The 18,340-nt window shown below is 40.9% G+C and overlaps 1 protein-coding gene across 10 annotated transcripts in view; it reads left to right on the top strand.

Moving 5' to 3' along the window:
- Nucleotides 1-7,756: 7,756 nt before the first annotated feature.
- The window catches only part of UBAP2 (ubiquitin associated protein 2), a 113,407-nt gene continuing 102,823 nt past the window's right edge, over nucleotides 7,757-18,340 (top strand). For 5 of the 10 annotated variants that reach the window (XM_045467837.1, XM_045467836.1, XM_045467835.1 and 2 more), the window contains exon 1: nucleotides 8,065-8,174. The gene's annotated coding sequence lies outside the window, so the exon portion shown is untranslated. Of the gene's footprint in view, nucleotides 7,851-8,064; nucleotides 8,175-18,340 lie in introns of those variants that run through there. The other 5 variants (XM_045467838.1, XM_045467843.1, XM_045467832.1 and 2 more) reach the window with 5 other exon arrangements.

Here is an 18,340-nt window from a genome sequence, read left to right as displayed (position 1 = left end):
TATTTAATGCATCCTCTTCTCTTTGTTTTATAAAATCAGAATACCTGCCTATATAATTATAATTAGGATAAAAATACGATGGACATATATAACACTGGGCCTAACAGACAGTTAATATTTACCTTTACAGTAAATGTAAACCGTTACCCTCTTCAAATCATTTTGGTATAAGGAGTAACAGTATAGCTCTCTTTCTCCCAGGTTGTTAATAAATTCTCCTCCTAATAACTTTTTATTTAAAACAATTTTTTAAAGGGGCTCCAGGCTGGCTCAGTTGGTAGAGCCTGTAACTCTTGTTCTCAAGGTCATGACTCGATCTCAGCTCAGGTCATCATCCCAGGGTCCATGGGATGGAGTCGAGACTGGCTCTGTGCTGAGCATGGAAACTGCTTAGAGATTCTCTCTCTCCCTCTGCCCCTCTCCCTGGCTCTCAGTCTCTCTCTCTCTCAAATTAAAAATGAAAAAAAAAAAAAAAAAAAAAGGAAGAGTTATTTCTTCTCTGTATTTATGCATCCACTTATTTATATCAGTATTGACTCACTGATATTTGTTCAAGTCATAATCAAATACTATCATTATTTAAATGTTTTTTTTTTTAATGCTTATTTATTTTGGAGAGGGCACAAGTAGGAGGGGAGCAGATAGAGACGGACAGAGGATCTGAAGTGAGCTCTCTGCTGACAGGCTGACAGCAGTGAACCTGTTACGGGGCTCGAACTCACCAACTGCGAGGTCATGACCTGAGCTGAAGTTGGTCGCTCAATGGACTGAGCCACCCAGGTGCCCCAAGTACTATCATTATTTATTTTGTTGCTCAAATTATTCCATTTTTGGCCATTGAAAATTCTACTTAAACAATTTTTTATTTTGGGCACCTGGGTGGCTCAGTTGGTTAAGCATCTGACTCTTGGTTTTGGCTCAGGTCATGATCTCAGTTCATGAAAACCTGCTTGGGATTCTCTTTCTCCCTTTCTCTGAAATTCCCCCACTCTCTCTCTCAAAATAAATAAATAAACATTTAAAAATTAAAAAAAATTAATTCCAATATAGTTAACATACAGCATTATATTAGTTTCAGGTATAAATATTTTTTAAAAACAGAAATAGAAAAAAATAAAAACTATCAGAGTTTAATGTACCATGATTATGTAAAATGTTAACATTAAGGAATGCTAGATGAAGTGTATACTAAAGCCCTCAGAGTACATAAATATATGAATAGATATTGTTGTGTAAAACATTTTCAGTTTTATATAGGTGTGTATTTATCTCCTCTTGTAGGTTTTGTAGGTTCCAGTCAAAAGGGATTAAAATAAAAAAGACACAGGGACACCTGGGTGGCTTAGGCAGTGGAGCATGCAACTCTTGATCTTGGGTCATGAGTTCGAGCCCCATTTTGGATGTAGAGGTTACTTTAAAAAATCATTTACTTAAAAAAAGTCATTTCCAGGGGCGCCTGGGTGGCTTGGTCAGTTAAGCACCCAACCTCGGCTCCGGTCATGATCTCAGTCTGTGAGTTCAAACCCCACGTCGGGCTCTGTGCTGACAGCTCAGAGCCTGGAGTCTGCTTCCACACGTCTCCCTCTCTCTCTGCCCCTCCTCCACTTGCGCGCTGTCTCTCGTGCGCACTCTCTCTCTCTCAAAAATAAACATTAAAAAATTAAAATCATTAAAAAAAAAAGGTGCAAACCCAACATTATATTGAGCTCTTTTAATCATCCTGACAATTCTTTGAGGTAGTTATTGTTATCCCCATTTTGCGGATGAGAAAAGGAAGACAGGACGAGTGAGTTTAAGTACCTTGCCTAAGGTCACACAATTAGATTCTTCTAGAACAGGGATTGGTAAACTTTTGCGTGAAAGGCCAGACAGTAAATATTTTAGGGTTTCTGGGTTACTTAGCTTGTTATAGATATTCAATTCTGCTATTGTAGCATGAAAGTAGTCATAGACTAGAATAATAATCATAGAATAATCATAATAATCATAGAATAATCATGTTTGAGTTACAGTGGAACTTAATAGACTAAAATTTGAATTTTGCCTAAGTTTTGTGTGTCATGAAATATTATTCTTCTGATTTTTTTAAGTCATTTAAAAATGGCTAATAAGGGGCACCTGGCTGGCTCAGCCAATGGAGCATATGACTCTTGATCTCGCGGTCATGAGTCCAAGCCCCAAAATGGCAAGAGTTTATTTTAAAACAAAGCAAAAAACAAAACAAAAACATTGGACTTTCAGGCAACTGGCTGGCTCAGGTAATAGAGCTCATGAGGCTCTTGATCTCAGGTTGGTGAGTTTAAGCCCTACAATGGACATAGAGCTTACAAAGAAAGAAAAAGAAAGAAAGAAAGAAAGAAAGAAAGAAAGAAAGAAAGAAAGAAAGAAAGAGAGAGAGAGAGAGAGAGAGAGAAAGAAAGAGAGAAAGAGAGAAAGAAAGAAAGAAAGAAAGAAAGAAAGAAAGAAAGAAAGAAAGAAAGAAAGAAAGAAAGAAAGAAAGAAAGAAAGAAAGAAAAGGCTAACAATCTTAGCTAGCGGGTTGTAAACAAAAAGGAGATAGGCTGGCTTTGGCCCACGAGTTGTTTCCTGACTTTTGTTCTAGAATCCAGGCCTTCCTGAATTCCTCTAGAATGCAAGCCTTAACCACTGACTAGGGTTATATAAGTACTGATGAAACCAAATAATGTTCTTCCTGGTAATAACAGTTCCTAACAATTCTTATAGTCCAATTATTTTCTGAGGACTTTCATATGCAGTATCTTCCATGAAGCTGGCAGTGCCATATAAAGTAAACAGAATTGCACTCCTTTATGTAGATCAAGAAACAGGCTTAAAAAGGACAAGTTATTAATTAATTAGGAGGGAACTGGGCTTTTAGAGAAATGAGACACAATAGTGTTACAGGGAGTCTTTTTGGCTATTCCTCATAGGTCCCACACAATGGTAGTATCATTAACTATTTGTTTATTGCTTTCAAAGGTCAGCTTGCCCACAGCTCAGATGCTTTTAGGAATAAACGTAACTCAAAAACTGACGGCGTATGCCAAATTGTTATATAGTCATTACACTAATTTTCAGCAAACAAAATAACATGGACAGTGCATTAACACCTTTGGAGGAAAATCTTCACAAGAAGCCAAAAAAATTTTTTTAAGTTTATTTATCTTGAGAGAGACAGAGCTCAAGCAGGGGAGGGGCAGAGAGAGAGATAGAGAGAGATAGAGAGAGAGAGAGAGGGAATCCCAAGTAGGCTCTGAAGCGGCAGTGCAGAGCCCAGACTGGGGGTTGAACTCATGAAACTGTGAGATCATGACCTGAGCCAAAATCAAGAGTTGCACCCCTAACCAACTGAGCCAAAGCCAAATTATTTTAAAACTAATTTTTAGGGGCATCTGGGTGGCTCAGTCGGTTAAGCGGCCGACTTCGGCTGAGGTCGTGATCTCGCGGTCCGTGAGTTCGAGCCCCGCGTCGGGCTCTGTGCTGGCAGCTCAGAGCCTGGAGCCTGTTTCAGATTCTGTGTCTCCCTCTTTCTGACCCTCCCCCGTTCATGCTCTGTCTCTCTCTGTCTCAAAAATAAATAAACGTTAAAAAAAATTAAAAAAAAAAAACCAACTTATTTTTATTATTATTTTTTAATACATTCAACATGGGGCTTGAACTCATGACTGTGAGAAATAAGCCCACTGATCCAGTCAAAGGAGGGATTCAGAGACTCAGAGCACAGTGAAGTGAGGCTTTAAATCAACATTCTTGCAAGAGTGGGTGTTTGATGGACAGGCACAGTTGAGTCAGTTACAGCAGGCAATTTATCTCCCAGTGTGTAAGTTCCTCTCCTGATTCCTCATTGGTTAAGTACTACAGAGGTTATAGCCTTACCTGGAAGTCACCTATGCCCATGTAAGCCAAGAAGTAGTCTGACTGGAATAAAATGTACATCACTTGAGGTGATGCAGAGTCTTCAGTTCTTTGGTGCATGCCCATTGCAAAGCCTGTGAAAATAAGTCTGTGAAATGGAGAGGGGAAGAACCAGGAAGTGAAGTGTCCACCAGTTTGGGACTCCATTGTGTGCATGGGGAGGTTCATACATATTTCCAATAAGTTGTAAACCTATTGTTAACTAGACAGCAGAGCTTTTATTTGGTATTTCTGAAAATGAATCATCTTCCTTATTCCTCACAATGACCCTAAGATCAAGAGTCTCATGTTCCACCATGGGAGCAAGCCAGGTGACCCCAAGAAGCCAAATTCTCATTAGAAGGTTGTTGGTGATATGGAACACAGGTAGGGGAATGTGGGTGATCCTATGGTTAATAGGCATGGAACACCCATCTCTATCTGTTGAAGGGAGAGAACTGCCAAAGGGACCAAAATGTTCTTTTTTTTTTTTTTTAAATTTCCAACGTTTATTTATTTTTGGGACAGAGAGAGACAGAGCATGAACGGGGAGGTGCAGAGAGAGAGGGAGACACAGAATCGGAAACAGGCTCCAGGCTCTGAGCCATCAGCCCAGAGCCTGACGCGGGGCTCGAACTCGCGGACCGTGAGATCGTGACCTGGCTGAAGTCGGACGCTCAACCGACTGCGCCACCCAGGCGCCCCTGGGACCAAAATGTTCTATGCATGGTGTACATTTTTTTTGCTTCTTAAGGTCCTTTCTTTCTTTCTCTCTCTCTCTCTCTCTCTCTCCTCTTTCTTTCTTTCTTTCTTTCTTTCTTTCTTTCTTTCTTTCTTTCTTTCTTTCTTTCTTTCTTTCTTCTTTAAAAGATTCTATACAGACCATTCCCACTCAGTTATCTCATTCTTCAGGCAAGGTATAATGCATTTGATGATATCATTTACTGTAATTGAGTAGATTAGACTTGAACTGTGATTAGTTTTATCTAGATTGTGAAGATTCTGCTTTGGAGTTAATACAACCTTGATTTGATCTTCCTATATCTTAGTTATCCATTTACTGGTTCTTTCTGAGATGGGCCTCATCTGATTTCAACCATCTACTTTATTGCCTGCCATGTGTACAGACTTAACAACCCAGGCTTCTGAGAATTTCTCCAGTGTATTTCCATCATATTATGCTCTCACTTTAGTCCAGCCAAGTGTACTCAAGCAATGAAAAACTGGTGAATTGGATGGTGATATTTTTGGCAGTTACAGGATCTGAAATTAGTTTCAGAGTCAATGTGTCAGAGTCAGGCTGCGTGGAAATGGTTGGTAGTATTATCCCTTAGGGGAACCTATTGTGAGAGGATAGTTCTATTATATCCAGGTGGTAATAACTATTATCAGTGAGGTTTTAGGACTTTGATGCCTTTATTTTTCTCTCTGATCCTAGGTCCTAGGTAGGACTTCTCCCTTGATAAGTGATAATTTATTGATAGCATCCAGCACAGTATGCCTGGTACAGAAAAGACATGTTTTTGAATATAACTACAGAAGAGGAAATTGAGGGACTGAAAAAGTAACATTGTACAAGTCACAGTGCTAATACATGGTCTCTTTTTTCTTTCTTTGTTTTTGGAAGTTAATGAATGTATGTGTTTATTGATTGATTGATTATAATCTCTACACCCACCATGGGGCTGCAACTCAAGACGCTGAGATCAAGAGTCACATGCTCTTCCAACTGAGCCAGCCAGGAGCCCTGGTCTCTCTTTTCTTAAAGTTTATCCTTTTTTTTTTTTTTTTAATTTTTTTTTCTCAATGTTTATTTATTTTTGGGACAGAGAGAGACAGAGCATGAACGGGGGAGGGGCAGAGAGAGAGGGAGACACAGAATCGGAAACAGGCTCCAGGCTCCGGGCCATCAAGCCCAGAGCCTGACGCGGGGCTCGAACTCACAGGCCGCGAGATCGTGACCTGGCTGAAGTCGGACGCTTAACCGACTGCGCCACCCAGGCGCCCCTTAAAGTTTATCTTTAATTAAAACACCAGTACCTTCTTCATGTAAAAAATTAAAACATTAAGGGCACCTGGCTGGCTCAGTCGGTGGACCATGTGACTCTTGATCTCAGGGTTGTGAGTTCAAGCCTCACATTGGGCATGGAGCCTAATTAAAAAAATTAAAACGTTATAGATTAGATTACAGTCCATTTTGACTAGCAACCTCAATCACAAACCCTCCTTCCCACTCCTCAGAGACAGTTCCTGTTATCTGGTTTGTATATGTCCTTTCAGAATTGTCTTCTTGTACTCTTTCAATTAAGTCTTTGCCTCTCAAGGGTTTTATCTTGGACTCTCCCACACATTTCTATAAAACAGGAATACAAAGAGGAGGAAGACTGAACTGACCTGGCACAATTCCAGCTCACTGTCAGAAAGGGAGAGATAAGGTACATCTACACATGAATGGTCATGATAATAAGTTTCATTTGTTTTAGCCTGAGCATTCTTTGATCAATTCAGATAAATAACAAAGGCTTCTCTTGAATTGAGCAGGACTATTAAGGTTTCAATTGTTATTCATCAATTTAACCTACAACAGTCTATTAGTAACTAGCATGTTAGTAAATAGTACAGTGCCCTGCACAAAGATCAGTATATGCTAATTTCCTTCCCACCTTACTTTTATATCTGTTGTGCCCAAAGGGTACATGCCAGGTGTGAAAATAATTACTACTGATTATTGAGGGTTTACATGCCAAACAGGTACTTTACTTGATCTCATTTAATTTTCACCACGTGGTGAAGTGGTGTTATCACAAAGGAAAGCTCAAATTAATGTAGGACCTGCTGTATTCCAAAGTCCATGTACCTAACTTGCCTGGGATACTGCCTTTGAGGATCAAATAGGTCAGTCAACGAGCAAATACTTTAAACTCTAAAACTCTATGCTACAAGTATAAAGCATCATCCCCCTTGTGCTTAATTCTTGGAGTTAGATCTTTTTGAGAGGAAGGGGTTATTCATTGCTTGGAGACAGAAAATGTGGTTTGAGTCTCTTCAGCCAGAAACACCTGAACCTCTAAGCCTTTTTCTTTCTCCTTCCTTCCTTTTTCTCTTTCTTGCTTTCTTTTTCTTTCTTTCTGAACCTCTAAGCCTTTCTTTTCTTTCTTCCTTTTTTTTTTTTTTTTAAAGTATTTTAATCTTAAAATAATTTCTACACCCAACCTGGGACTTCAGTTCACAACCCCAAGATCAAGAGTCGTATGCTCTACCAAGTGAGCCAGCCAGGAAGTCCTCTAAGCCTTTCTTTACCAGCTGCAATCCCTACTTCAAAGTGTTGATCATAAGATTTAGTAAAAATGGTTGTATAGACCACTGACATGAAGTAAGCGATCAATAAACATTACTTAATTTACGTAGAAGGAGCTTCGTACTGCAGAATTCCACCCTCGCATTTAACAACATATTATCCACGAAGCCCTCCCGTTCTGTTAAAGTTCCTTTTGAAGCTTCCTCCACCACGGGTGTACCTTAGCTAGCCGTTGGCGTTTTCCCGCGCAGGGGGCGGGGCGGAGCGCAAGCCCGGGAACGTGGTAGTGGAACCCCACCCCCCCCGGCCGGGACTACATCTCCCAGCAGGAACCACGCTCAGCTACCTGGCAAGCGGCGCCGACTGGTGTTAGTCTCGGAAGCCACCGCTGACCGTTTCCCGCCTCCACCTTCCCTCAGCACTAAGTCATAAACGCATGGTCTATGAACTCGCGAGGGAAACGGGGCGGTGGCGAATATCTCTGCTGTGCGAAGGTCTAGGAAGAGTATTCCCAGGGTTTGGGAAGCTAGGCCTGCTTTGAGTGGTTGGCCCACATCATGTGATGGGAGGAAGGCGGTCGCAGGGGGAGCGACTCCTGGTGTCTTGTGAGATCATCACACCGCGACTACACGCTGCAGTTGTTGGCATCTTGGGTGCGGTATGTAGTACCCTCCTGACAACTCCGAGTACGATAAATCCTATAAAATTTCCCTTATTGCTTCCCGTGCCTGCCTCCGCCGCGGCGCTGTTGGCCTCTCCTACTAGGCTTGGGGGAGGCTAGGCGAAGCAACGCGCTCTGTGGGCGGGCTGATGAGCGGCGCGCTAGCTACGTGTGGTGGCTCCTCCTTCCCCCGTGACGCGGAGGTCACGTGACGGGCCGGGCCGCCTCTGCCGCCGCCGCCGCTTTGTAAGAGGCACATTGGCAGGTAACGAGCGGCGGTGGCGGCGGCAGCTGGTCCCGAGTCCAGCGAGAACAGCAGCGGTAATTGGCACCCTCTTTTTCCTTCCCTGTTCCAGAGCCCTGAGCGTGGCAGCGTGCGCTCTCTCGTCCTGGTTCAGCTCTTCTTTCTCCTAACCCTCTTCGTACTGCCCCAGCGCCCACTCATGAAGACCGGGCCAAGCTTCCCTCGCCAGCTTCTTGCGTCCTCAGTATGCCCAGGCCCGGACGCCTTCCTTCCTTCTCGCCCGTGGTCGTCCTGTGCTTCTTCCTGCCTACCCCTGTCGTAGTCGGCCTGGCCCCACCCAACCCCAGGGGGCGCCTTCCCCTCCCCCCTTCGGGTTTCTGCCCTGGAGGGTGTGGTTTTTCTCCCACCTCTCGCTCCCTGCCTGTCCGCTGGAGCTCCCGCTCAACGCTGTTGGTCCCCATCCTGACCACAGACCACCTTTCCGTTTTCACGCCTGTCACTAGTCTTGGGACTAGACATCTTAAGCCCCAACTTCTGCGCTCTGTAGCCTTTCCCGGCATACTCGGAGGGATAGTTAGGTTCTACCCTTCTTCGTTCTGGAAGGTTTTGGTGTTAGACTCTGGGGACTCAGTTTTCCTCCTGAGTCTCGGTTCCTCTAGCCTGGTTGTAGCAGAGTTTTTTTTTTTTTAAATGTAGTTTTGAGGACGCATTGTAAACTGAAGCTTTATTGTAGTACGTATTTAAAATGTTATTCTTTCTTTAGTGTATTATATCTGTCTTCTTTGCCTCTGAATCACTTTTCCCACTTGGCTTTTCCACCTTTTCCCCTCGGTTTTCAATCTGATTATTTGCCCAGGCATCTCAAGACCTACCACTCTGGTCTCATATTCTGTTCTCTGTAGAGAGAGAACATCATTCCTGTTATTTCCTGTTTGAAATAATCTTGTAGTTTACTACTTCCTCTGTTGGATATTGGTTTATACTTCTATTTGATGTATATGGTCTGTCAGTATTTAGGCTTATTGTCTTTAGCCCCTGTGTGTCCTAACAGTTGAGAGCTTTTGAAGGTCTTTATAAGGTATCCAAACATCTTTTATTTGAAGGGCATATACAATTAACTTTTTGGGTGAACCCAGGCCTTTTTTATTTTCTCTTCAATTATGGTATACCTCTTTAAACCAAGAGTTATGTCAGTAGTTAGTGTGTTCCTCACTTTTTGTCACGAATTGTATATACTAATTTTTAGTGTCAGTTTGTCTAATGGAGATGGAAGGAAGCTCTCCTGTATCCTAGGTGTTAGGTGCCTAGATTGGGATGATACCTATCTGTTTCAGGAAAGGGAATAAATTCCCCTTTATGGAGAGGATAGAGTTGTCCTGTCCACCAATCTCTCTTACCTGCCTGCAGGGCTCAAGCTATCATCCTCCCATTGCTGTGAATACTTCTCTTATTAGGCAGAAGTGATTAGTTTCCCACACTACTCTTCTGCTTACTTCCCATATGTTCCATCTGATTTTTGTTTTTTATGCCTAGTTCACATGTGTGATGAAAATTTCCCCCGCCACTGTCCTGCTTGTTTTCCACAGCTGTGATTTTCATTGTTTGCTTCCTTGTTGCTTCTGACCCTCACAAATTAATTCAGGGGAGGGGGTTTCTGTTACAATTGAAATATGGCTGGAAGTGGTGGCATAGCAATGAGGCCATGGGAAAAGGTTGTGGTAATTGCCTCTCCTGCCTATTTCCTGCCGTTCTGGTTTCCTCTGGCCTCTGTCTTTAAATGTGGGCTGGACCGGCAGCAGTCACATGGAGCTGCCTTAGAACAAGGCTAGAACAACAATAACAACTCTGCTTCCCTTTCCTGGTAACTGATGCAGCCTGTGCAGTGCTCAACAGCGGTGTCAGTGTTAGTGACTTATTGTTGAGGGAGAAATGGTAGGAGAACATGGAGAAGAATGGGTTAATTTCAATATGCCTTATGCCCTGTGGGTTAATTATAGTGGGAACTGGTTGCTTTCTCTACTCCTTTAATCATATACTGTATGTAGAGGGTATAAACCAATCTTGAAGTTTTGAACTGGTCTGAAGTGGAGCGTTTTCTTTGAAAGTATTTGTCTTCAAGTATTGATCCTCCAGTCTTTTTTAAAAATGATTAAGTTTTTGTTGTTATTAGGCACTTTTTTTTTGGTGTAAGCAAATGCCTGCTCAAAAGGAGCCTGCATGAATTCACAGACTGAAGTTCCTGTTGTTAAATCTGTCTTATTTTGTTTATTAATCTTTACGAGGTCAGCAAATACCCGTTAGCCCTTAATTAATTTGAGTAAATGGAATGCCCTTTAAAAGTGGGGCGTATTGTACTGGTGGTGTTGACTGGTAAGATGGTGTGGATCACTGATAGGTCTTGGAAGCAGTTGTCTCCCCCTACCTCTGCCCCAAAGGAGATTGGAGATGTAACTTGAAGGAAGGCAAAGAGAGGGAAGACTTACAGGGAATATCAACAATATAAGCCTGTAGCTGGTTTTGAAATAATTTTGACCCAACTGTCGAATACTTAGGAATGAAATCCTTTTTTTCATTCTAAAGTCCAAGAATCAAATTTAACAGGTTTGTTTTTACAGATACACAGACTGCATATATTGATATTTTCTACCGTGTTTTTTTTTTTGAGATTTCTTTAGTATTTCTCTCAAAGATGCTGCATATCCTGTATTTTTTCTTATATATGTATATTTAAAACATTGTTTTAATGTTTATTTTGAGAGAGAGAGAGAGCATGCACACAAGTGAGGGAGGGGCAGAGAGAGAGAGAGGAGAGAGAGAATCCCAAGCAGGCTCTGTGCTGTCAGCACAGAACCCCATGCAGGGCTTGATCTCACAAATCCTGAGATATTACCTGACCAATACCAAGAGTTGGAAGCTTAACTGATTGAGACACTCAGGCGCCCCTTATATATTGTATTTTTTAATTTGAGAGAGTTGGGGAGGGGTAGAGAGAGATTTTTATTAATTTATTTTGAGAGAGCAGTGTACCTACGTGAGAGCAGGGAGGTCAGAGAGAGAGAGGGACTGAGAGAATCCCAAGCAGGCTCCATGCTCGAGCCTCTGACTTTGGCTCAGGTCGTGGTTCATGAGGTTGAACCCTGCATCGGGCTTGCTGCTGTCAGCACAGAGCCCACTTTGGATCCTTACCCCCTCCTTCCAGTCTCTGTCCCTCCCCAGTTCATGCTCTCTCTCAAAAATAAATTAAAAACATTAAAAAAAAAAAAAAAAAAAAGAAAAGAGTAGGACACTTAGCCAGTTGAGCCACCCTGGAGCCCATGTCCTGGATTTTTTTTTTAAAGAAAGTAAATTAGGGATGCCTGGCTGGCTCATTTGGTGGAGTATGCCACTCTTGATCTCGGGATTGGGAGTTTAAGCCCCATGGAGTTAATTTATGAAACCGGACTTGGATAAAGGAGTAGGTGTTTCATTTAAAACTACATGGGGTTCTTTGAAAAGTTGTTATGAATATGTAGCTCTGTTTTTCTTCAGAATATGAAAAGTAATGGAACATATATTTGATTGGGTCTCAAACTTAAAATTCATTTTAAAGATTTTTAAGGATTTAAAGAGGAGGGAATTTCATTTGGATTTAGTTCCAAGCTTACTGTTGCTGTAACTTTGTTTCTTGCTATTGGTGTAGTGTTATTATTAACTTGTTTTTAAGTAAAATATCACATAGGAACTATCTCATTTAAAGTTATAGTGTATGCACACAGTCCAATAATACTTAACAATGTTACTCTTTACTCATTTTTTTTACATGTAGTCTTAATTTTCTGATCAGATCAGTCCTAGATATTGTGTGAAGACTTTTGGAAGCTCGGAGTTGCTTCTTGTTGATGGTGTTTTTCTCCCTGTGTCTTTTAATTCTCTCCACTCCCTTTTATTTCTCTTCCCTATGTTTTCTCTCCATTTTATTTTTTCTGCCTCCTTGTGCCCTTTCATCCCCATACAAAAACACTCTGAACACTCAGTCTCAACTGAGGAGGTTGTAGGCCTTCTGACTGACTGTTCTTGGCACCATAACATGCTGCTTTCCAGGTTAGGCAGATGAAAACCTAAAATATCTTCACAACCTCATGGGCTTCGGCAAGGTGTGTAGTGCTACCTGTATTGTGTGTCTACCTGGCTGGAATGTGTGCTCTTTGAAGCGTGGGATTTTTCTTTTTTTTTTTTTTTTTTCAACGTTTATTTATTTTTGGGACAGAGAGAGACAGAGCATGAACGGGGGAGGGGCAGAGAGAGAGGGAGACACAGAATCGGAAACAGGCTCCAGGCTCTGAGCCATCAGCCCAGAGCCCGACGCGGGGCTCGAACTCCCGGACCGCGAGATCGTGACCTGGCTGAAGTCGGCCGCTCAACCGACTGCGCCACCCAGGCGCCCCTGAAGCGTGGGATTTTTCATTTGATAACGGTGTTTAGCATTGCCAAATCATTAAACAAGAGAGTAAAGTGGGCTTAAAAAAATACAGGTTTAGCTGAACCAGGGTTTAGGAAAAAAAAAAAAAAAAAGACTAGCTTTAGGATTGATTTGATAAGCCTAATATTACATAATTTTTAGACCCAAATTAATTTTTTTTCCTCCTCTTTTCTCAAAATTTCATCTTACAGAATGTTTCAGGATCAGACTAAGAAAATACATTTTAGAAAATTTGAGAAAATTAAAAGATAAAAATTATGGGGCACCTGGCTGATTGAGTTGGAAGAGCATGCAACTCTTGATCTCAGAGTTGTGAGTTCGAGCCTCATGTTGGGTGCAGATTACTTAAAAAAAAAAAAAAAAAGATAAAAAGGACTTAATCATGGTTTAACATTTCATTATAAATCCTTTTTTTCTTTATGTTAAGTAATACATACTTAAAGTGGAATAATGCTTTTTAAATATTTTTATTTTTATTTTATTTTATTTTATTTTATTTTATTTTATTTTATTTTATTTTACTTTATTTTATTTATTTATTTTTTTTTCTCCGTTTATTTATTTTTGGGACAGAGAGAGACAGAGCATGAACGGGGGAGGGGCAGAGAGAGAGGGAGACACAGAATCGGAAACAGGCTCCAGGCTCTGAGCCATCAGCCCAGAGCCCGACGCGGGGCTGGAACTCACGGACCGCGAGATCGTGACCTGGCTGAAGTCGGACGCTTAACCGACTGCGCCACCCAGGCGCCCCAAAATATTTTTATTTTTAATTTTTAAAAATTTTATTTATTTCTGAGGGGAGTGAGGGGCAGAGAGGGAGATATAGAATCAGAAGCAGGCTCCACGCTCTGACCTGTCAGCACAGAGTCTGACTCACAAATCGTGAGATTATGACCTGAGCCAAATTTGGACACTCAACCAACTGAGCCATCTAGGTGCCCCTAAAAAATATTTTTATTTATATTTGAGAGAAAAATTGTGAGCAGCGAAGTGGCAGAGGGAGAGGGAGACAGAATCCCAAGCAGGCTCCCCACTGTCAGGATAGAGCCTGAACCATGAGATTATGACCTGAGCCTAAATCAAGAGTTGGAAGCTTAACTGAGTCACCCAGGTGCCCCTGGAATAATACTTTTATACTTAATGATTTTTATTGAGAAATAAAAGATACATATTGGACAAGGTATATGAGATATAAAAACACATGTAGAGTTTTCAAAAACAAAAATAAAATGACTACCCACGAAATAGAGCATTGTTACCTGAAAGCCTGTCATCTCCCAAGGCATTCCTTTCCCTCTTTCCCAGAGGTATCCATTATCCTACTTTGTTGTTGTTGTTTATTTTTTAGAATAATTTTTATTCCATATAACCTATAACTAATACATGGTCTATTGTTGCCCATTTTCAAGCTTGCTTCATTCATTCATTCATTCATTCATTCATTCATTCATTCATAGTAAACTATATCCCCTGACATGGGGCTTGAACTCAGGACCCTGAGATCGAGTGTCCCATGCTCTACCAACTGAGCCAGTCAGGTGTCCCATCAGTCTTGAGTTAAGTAGAATTTATGAGATTCTGATACTTTTTCTCTTACATGTTTTAGAATCATTCATATTGGTTTTTACCAATTTGATAATTTTCAGTAGTATGGTACTCCACTGTAAGGATGTGCCACATCTGAGGGTCCTGGGTGACTGAGTGAATTAAGTGTCAGACTCTTGATTTCGGGTTCAGGCCATGATACCACATTTCCTGAGATCAAGCCTGAAGCCCAGCCTCGGGCTCTGCCCTGATTGTGGCCAGTCTGCTTAGGATTCTCTCTCTCCCTCTCTGCCCCTCCCTTGCTGGCTCTTGTCTCTCAAAATAAATAAGTAAACATGAAAAAAAAAAAAAAAAAAGGATATGCCACATCTTACTCTATTGTGATGAATGTTTGTGTCATTTCCATTTTTTTATGATTAGAAATTTTACTTCTCTCTATGTGAACATTTGTACAACCCAACCCTCCCCCTAAAATAAACAGATTTCTCAAGGCTGTGTAATTGGGAGTGGAGTTTTGGGTTGTGTGGAGTATGTGTAACTTTACTAGGTGATCTCAAACTGTGTTGTATAGTCATTTTTTATTAGGCTTTTCACCTGAACTACAGAACACAGAAAATTGTGTGATTATTTTTTCAATTCTCTTGAGGATGTTAAACATCTGATGCCAAGAAGCCTCGGGAAGATGCTTAATGCATACATATAATGGATATCTTAGATATCAGAATTTAATTCCCAAGACTGAATTGATAAGAATTCCACATCCTTACTTACATTTGATACTGCTTTAATTTTTAAATGCGTTAGGCAATTCTAGTGGTATGTTTTAGATACATCTTTTATGAACATCACACAGCTGGATTTTGCTTTGCTAATATATCCTGCAGATTTCTCTTTTAACTGGAGCGTGGGAACTGTCAATGTTAATTATAATTGAGGATATTTTGTATATATTTATGCCATCAAAGTCTTCTACATGCCTGGTCGTTATTGTTTTTCTGACCTTTTTGTAGTTTTCATTCTTCTGTTTGGTTTCCTTCAGCTTTTTTTTTTTTTTTTTTTAAGTTTATTTGTTTATTTTGAGAGAGACAGCATGAGTCGGGGAGGGCCAGAGAGAGAGAGGGGGAGGCTGAGAATCCCAAGCAGTGGGGCCCGACATGGGAATTGAGCCCACAAAACCCTGAGATTATGACCTGAGGTGAGAGAGCACGAGTTGGGGAGGGGCAGAGAGAGAGAGAGAGGCACAGAATCCGAAACAGGCTCCAGGCTCTGAGCTGTCAGCACAGAGCCCTATGTGGGGCTTGAACTCACAAACTGAGAGGTCACTACCTGAGCTGAAGTTGGACGCCCAACCAACTGAGCCACCCAGGCGCCCCAGAGCATAGTATACTTTTGACTTGGAGTCAGTACTTAATATTTTGCTACATTGACTTTTTTGTCTACCTTGTACATCTTTTGAGGCTGATTTGAAAGTAAGGTGAAACATCGTGACGTTTATGCTTGAGTATTTCCTAAGCAAGTGTCTCTTTATCTTTTTAAATGTTTACTTCTTTAAGTTTATTTATTTTGGGGGGGGGGAGGGGCAGAGAGAAATCCCAATCAGGTGCTGTGTTGGCAGTGTGGGGAGCTCAGCGTGGGGCTTGATCTCATGAACCATGAGATCATGACTTGAGCCGAGATGAAGAATCGAACGCTTAACCGACTGAGCCACCCAGATGCCCCAAGTATTTATTTATTTTTGAGAAAGAAAGTGCATGCGTGGGGCAGGGGCAGAGAGACAGGGAGACAGGATCCAAAGCAGGCTCTGCTCTAACCAGTACAGAGCCGAATGTGGGGCTCCAACTCACAAACTGAGATCATGACCAGAGTTTAACGCTTAACTGAGCCACCCAGGTGCCCCTCCTAAGCAAATATCTCTTTACAATAAAGAGCTTCTCTTACAAATAATCATAGTAACATAATCATACCTAGGAAATGAATATTTAATGATATATATAAAGAGTAATCCTAATAATATCTGATAAAAATTCATATTTAGATTTCCCAGTTCACAAAATCTTTTCTAACTCAGTTTTTGCTTTACCCTATATATGTATTGAAGTAGAATAATGACAATCCACTTAAGCAATTATTTTGTTCATTATCAGGCATTATGGCCAGTCACATCTGATAAGCAAGATAACTACTGTTACTTAGGTTAGATAATTCTTTTGTTTTTATTTTTTTAAGGAAAGGTTTATTTTTAGAGCGTGAGTGCGGGTGGGAGAGGGGCACAGGAAGAGAATCTTTTTTTTAATATTTTTGAGTGCATGAGTACGAGTGGGGGAGGGGCAGAGAGAGAAGAGGATAAAGGATTCAGAAGAGGGCTCTTCACTGATAGCTGAATGTGGGGCTGAACTCATGAACCCTGAGATTGTGACCTGAGCCGAAGTCAGATGCTCAACCAACTGAGCCACTCAGGCGCCCCTTGGGAGAGAAAGAATCTTAAGCAGGCTTGGTGCCCAGCCTCCGCCTGCCTCAGGGCTTGATACCATGACCCAGGGATCATGACCTGAGCCAAAATCAAGAGTTGGGCATTCAATGGACTGAGTCACCCAGGCGCCCCTAGTTTAGATAATTCTTGCTAGTGTTAAGTAAATTGCAATTTATTGTAGGATAAGTGTAACTTTCTTGGGCTGATAGCAAGACTAAAAATGTTCTATGTATCTTGCTAATCTGTGCAGACTTCAGATTTTTTGAAACAGTGATGAAAAGTCTTCTTGATGTGTGGGAATAAGGGTAAATGCTTACATAAATAAAAACTTTAGATAGTAAATTCTTATGGCATTTTACTTCTGTGAAATGCTCAGAGTGTAGGTTAACCCAGATTAGGCCTGAGTAATAGTTTTTGTTGCTGTTGTTAATGATATGTGCTACCATACAGGTTTTCACTTAGATTGAATGTTGCTACTTGTCAGCAACTGTTAACTGTTGGGGATACAGAAGAATAATGCACTGTTCCTGTTTTCTAGGTGCTTGCATTCTGATGGGAAGACTGAAATAGAACAATGCAGTTAGGAGCCAGAATCCTTTTGGGAGTGACAGGAAAGCATTGTCATTTGAGTCTGGATATTAGAGAGGCTTCCTTGAACCGGTGGGAAACTGAGCCTTATTTTTCCTGTATTCTTCCTATAGGATCAATAGTAGACAAATTCCTATAGTTATAATTGTCTCTTTTGTTAAGACACTTAGAATTATAGGGGCATCTGCCTGGCTCAGTTGATGGAGCTTGCCACTCTTGATCTCGGGGTTGTGAATTCGAGCCCCACGCTGAGTGTAGAGATTACATAAAAAAAAAAATCTTTGAAATGTAAAAAAAAAAAAAAAAACTGAGAATTTAATGTTTATAATTCAGTTTTATAATTTGCTATTTTGATTACTATGTTATCGTATCTTTTGTTTGGCCTTGATTGGTAGTTTATTTGCAGCAGCTAGTAAAGGAAATTTAAGTTACTCTGTTTGTTAAATTTATTAATTTTTTTTACTTTTAAGTAATCTCTACACCCAGTATATGGGGCTCGAACTCACAACCACAAGATCAAAAGTCTCACGCTGTATGGACTTAGCCAGCCAGGTGTCGCAAGAGAAACTAAGTTATTTTTGATATAAGTTAGTCACATTAGACATTTTCTTTGGGTTCGCTTTTCATAGTAACTTACTGAATGTTTAAGTTTTTCCCTCAACATTTCATTTTATTGTGATTAAAAGTTTCTTGGTATATCAATGAGTTGTTGAAACCCTTTGAATTGCTGGAGACCATATGACCTCTTCAGAATTTTTAGCTCTGGTACTTCAGTTTATTTACTATCTTTTTAATTCCTTGTGATTGGGAGTACTAAGGTAATGGTGGGAGAATACCCCTGTATGTTACAGAACAATCCAGATGGTGGTTACAGCAATAAAAACCTTGTTAATATAGGCCATTTACAATTATTCACCATAGAAGAGTTTTTAAATTTATTTTTAATTTTTTTTAGTGTTTATTTTTTAGAGATGTAGACTGCAAGCAGGGGAGGGGCAGAGAGAGAGAGCGAGAGACAGAATTGGAAGCAGGGCTCCAACTCACGAACCGTGAGATCATGACCTGAGCCAAAGTCAGACACTTAACCGACTGAGCCACCCAGGCACCCCGAGTCTTTTTTTTTTTTTTTTTTTTTTTTTTAAGGCATTTTGAGCTGTTTAATTGTTCTAATGTTTATCGTG

Source organism: Leopardus geoffroyi, chromosome D4 (genome assembly GCF_018350155.1).
Source record: "Leopardus geoffroyi isolate Oge1 chromosome D4, O.geoffroyi_Oge1_pat1.0, whole genome shotgun sequence".
In the NCBI taxonomy this organism is placed as follows: Eukaryota; Metazoa; Chordata; class Mammalia; order Carnivora; family Felidae; genus Leopardus; species Leopardus geoffroyi.
The sequence above is the reverse complement of the archived record's forward strand: the minus strand, read 5'-3'. Positions and strand labels throughout refer to the sequence as shown.